The sequence below is a fragment of the Carlito syrichta genome, unplaced genomic scaffold (genome assembly GCF_000164805.1).
Source record: "Carlito syrichta isolate Samal-C Ts95f unplaced genomic scaffold, Tarsius_syrichta-2.0.1 Scaffold305759, whole genome shotgun sequence".
Taxonomy (NCBI): domain Eukaryota; kingdom Metazoa; phylum Chordata; class Mammalia; order Primates; family Tarsiidae; genus Carlito; species Carlito syrichta.
The window spans coordinates 146,951-151,404 of NW_007249855.1; the positions used below are offsets into that span (position 1 = coordinate 146,951).

General features: G+C 32.9%; 1 pseudogene; it reads left to right on the top strand.

The window, feature by feature from the left end:
- Positions 1 to 496, top strand: part of LOC103264912 — a 16,514-nt pseudogene extending 16,018 nt beyond the window's left edge.
- Positions 497 to 4,454: the final 3,958 nt, after the last annotated feature.

Below are 4,454 nucleotides of genomic sequence, written 5' to 3' on the forward strand. Positions count from 1 at the left end.
AAACAAAGAACAGAGAACCATATGTTCTCACTCATAAGTGGACCTTGAACAATTATCATAGTACTATAAGAAAGGGATTGGCAGTAATGGGAAACTGTCAGGGGCGGGGGAGTGGGATTGGCAGTTGTAGGGATAGGAGGGACACACCTCATCAACAAGGGTACCTGCATAATCAACGTCTGTATACCTAACCCTGAATTGTACTCCACATCTTTATAATTAAAAAAAAGCAGTCTAGGAAAAGTACCTCAGTGATACATGAAATCAGTCAATCAAAGTCAACCTTGAAGGACAGAGACCAGAATGAATAAAACCTCTTATGACAAGGGCTGCAGAACAAATCAAGCATATCCTTGCTAATTTTAAAAACTACCAGTCCTTTCTGGGTGAAGACATGAATCCAGATGACATGGTTACTGTACTGGGCTGCCATGAGGATGGTGTGACCTCACACATGATTTTCTTTAAGGATGGTCTAGAGATGGAAAAATGTTAACAAACTTGGCAATTATTTTGGATTTATCACCTGTCATCATAACTGGTTGTGGCTTGTCATCCAAGATTTCAGACAAATGGGACTGATGGCATCTTGAACTTCATTTGTTTTGACCATGATTTATTTGGAGTGGAGGCATTGTTTTTTAAGAAAAACATGTCATGTAGGTTGTCTAAATTAAAATGCCTTTAAACTAAAAAAACCAAAAACCAAAACAGAATTGAATTAAATTTACAGATTATTTTGGAAAGAATCACTCTCTCAACAGTATTGAGACTTCTGACTTTTGCCCAAGGTATAGCTCTTCACTTATTTAGATCTTCTTTACATTCTCTTGGCAAAGTTTTATAGTTTTCACTGTATAGGTATTACATGTATTTTATCAGATTTATCCCTGAGTATATTTTATGCTTTTATACATTATAATATTTTAAAATTTTAATAAATGAATATTTGTTGCTAGAATATAGCAATAAAACTGACTTCTGTGTATTGATCTTGTATCCTGCAATGTTGTTAAACTCACTAGTTATAATAGGGTTTTTGGAGATTCCACCTCATTTTCTACATAGAAATGATGGCTGCGCATAGATGGTTTTACTTCCACCTGTATAATCTGGATAACTTATATTTATTTATTTTGTCTTGTTGCACTGGTTTGGACCTCCATTGTTGAGTAAAACTTGTGATAGTTGATATCGTTGTCTTATTCCTGATCTTTATGGAGTAAGCATTTAGGTTTGTAAAATTAAATATGATGTTAGCAGTAGGTTTTTCACAGACAACTTTTATCAGGTTGAAGAAGTTCTCTCCTATTTCTAGTTTGCTGAAGGCTTTTGTATTTTACTTTTAACCAGAAATAGATATTGAATTGGACAAGTGCTGTTTTTTGAGTCTATTGAGATAACTATTTATATGAATTAATTATATGGTTGGATTTACTTTGCAAACTTTTCTTTTCCTTTTTAGAATTGTGTATCTATGCTAAGGAGGGATTTTGGTCTGCGGTTTTATTTTAACATCTTTGTTAGGTTTTGGTATTAGAGTAATGCTAGTCTCATATAATGAATTGAGAATTATTTATTCCTTTAGAATTTTCGGGAAGATAAGATGTACATTTGGTGTTAGCTTTTTTCTCTAAATGTGTGATAGGATTAGCCAGTGAAATGATCTGGACTTGGAATTTTTTTGTGGAAAGGTTTTCACCTCAAAATTTAATTTGTTTAAAAGACACAGGAATATTTAAATGATTTATTTTTTCTTGAGTGAGATTTGGCATCCTATATCTTTCAAAGAATTTCTTCATTTCATCCAAGTTGTTGAATTCATAATATTTTCTTATTTTCTTTTTAACATCTGTGGAGTCAGTAGCAATGTCACCTCTTTTATTCTCAACAATGACAATTTGAGTCTTCTCACTTTTTCTTTCAGTCAGTTTGGCTAGAGATTTATTCATTTATTGCTCTTTCAAAAAACCACATTCTGTTTTTTCCATGTTTTCTCTTTCCACTCTGATTTTTATTATTTCTATTCTTCTCTTTACTTTGAGCTTCATTTTCTTTTTAATTTCTTAGTTTTTAAGGTTGAAGTTGAGGTCACTGATTTGAGACATTTCTATATTTCTAATACATGTTTTCAGTGCTACATGTCTGTCTCTCATGGAAACTCACAAATTTTGATATGATGTATTTTCCTTTCTAGCACTGTTTTAAAAACACATTCAATTTTCCCTTTTAAATTTCTCTTTTACCAATTGTTTTTTAATCAAGTATGTAATTTGGTCTATAAAAATTTGAAATATTCTAGAGATATCTCTTTTACTGATTTCTAATCTTATTCCATTGTAGTCATAGAATGTACTTTGCATAAATTGGGTTCTTTTGAATTTACTGAGACTTGTTTTAATGTCCTGAATATGGTCTATCTTGGTAATATTGTTCATGTGCACTTGTAAAGAATGTGTATTTTATTGCTTTTAAATAGTGAATTTTAAGTATGTCAATTAGGTCAGTGGGCTGAAAATGTAATTGTCTAATTCCTTGTTCTATCAATTATTGACAGAGTAGTACTGAAAATTCTGATTATAATAATAAAGTTGTCTATTTCACTTTGCATTTCTAGTAGTTTTTTTTTATGTGTGTTTTGAAGTTCTGTGATAGATACATAAAGGTTTAGGATTACTAATTTCTCTGATTTCAATCACTGCTTTGTCATTATGAAATGACCATCTTTATCCCGAGTAAAACTCTTTTGTCTGAAATCTACTTTTACTGGTATTAATATAGTTACTCCATCTTTCTTTTGATTATGATTTGTATGATATTTCTTTTTTACTTGTTTTTTTTAACCATTCTGACCATCTCTGCCTTTTATTTAGTAGAGTTTAACCTTTTACATTTAATGTGATTATTAATATGGTTAGGTTTAAATCTATCATCTTACTTTTTAAATTTGCTTTATTGATTGGTTCCTGTTTTTTCCCCCAGAAAACTAAATGATGGTGTAAAATGAAACTTAGATGTGGATATCCCTGTGTAGATTAAGCTAATATTGAAATTGCTTTGTATTTCTTAAGCACAGTCATAGCTCATGCTGGAGAAGATTGTATGCTATTACATAGGAATAGGAAATTGTACCTAAAATTATCTTCTTTATTTTTTTATTTACTTACATGTTTTCTTGCATATACCTCTAGACTATATGCTACATAAAACCATGTCTTGTCAGATATATTTTTCTTTTGTACCACAGCAATCTCTAGCACATATTAGGTAAACAATAAACATTTGTTCACTGATAGAGATTAAATTTGGATCCTTGGAATGGAAGTAGAGAGATCACCTGAGTCTAGTACAGGTAAAATGAGAGGAGAGCTAATAGTTGAATCTTTTTCAGGTAGCTAGTGTCAGAAAGGAATTTTTAGTAGATACATAAGATCATAGCAAAAATTAAGTGTTGAGAAAAAATTTGTAACCAGACTTGATAGGAATTGAGGAAGAAAGAAGGCTGGAGATGCTAGAAATCACACAAGAGAGTGCCTCCCAAGGCTGCTTGAATGTTACTCTGTGTGGGGAAAACCTGCTTTGAAGGCTTCTGACTCATTGTGAAGGTGTTGCCTCTATTGCACTTAAACACATTCATTTGTCTGTTAATTAGGGGCACTTTTTTTGGGATGCCTTTTTGTTGTTCCAAAGATTAGTGTAGACTTATCACAGCTGAGTAAGGAGACATATTTCCATACAAAAATATTATTTTAAGGTACCATGGTGAGTAGGATAATGCACGTGTGTGTAATCTGGGAGAGAATCATGAGAGACAGGAAGAAAGCTATCTTTTCCCAGGGAGGCAAGTCAGAGAAGATTTCATAGAGTAAGTCCCAAAAAACGAGTGGGATTTTAAAAGCGAACGAGGTAGTGAATGGTGTTATCGTAAGATTGAAGATAACGTGAGAAGGCCTACAGGCATGAAATAGCCTGGCATATTCAGTGCATAACAAAGAGATTAATAGAAGAAATTACCTCTGCTATTTATTTATTTTTTCTTTATTTTATTGAAAAGATGTGGGGTACAAGTCAGGATTAAGTACGTAAGTGGTGAAGTTTGGGCCTCCAGCTGTTCCTCACTTACCCTGGTTTAGGATCAGGTACCCTTAGTGATGCTATATGCCCCTTGTCCCCTGGCAGTGTCCTGCTACTGCTGATCCCTCTCTTGTAGTATTGTGATAAATGTTCAGGACCCACTTATGAGTGAGAATATGTGGATTAGCTAGGAATTATTGAACAAGTGACTTACTATCTTGGAGCCTTACAGAATATGTGCTACATAAAACCATATGCCTTGTAAGATTCCCACCCCCCCCAACAATATCTCTAACACATATTAGATAAAAAGATAAAAATTTGTTCACTGATTGAGACTAAAGTCAAACCCTTGGAATGGAAGTAGAGAGATCACCTGA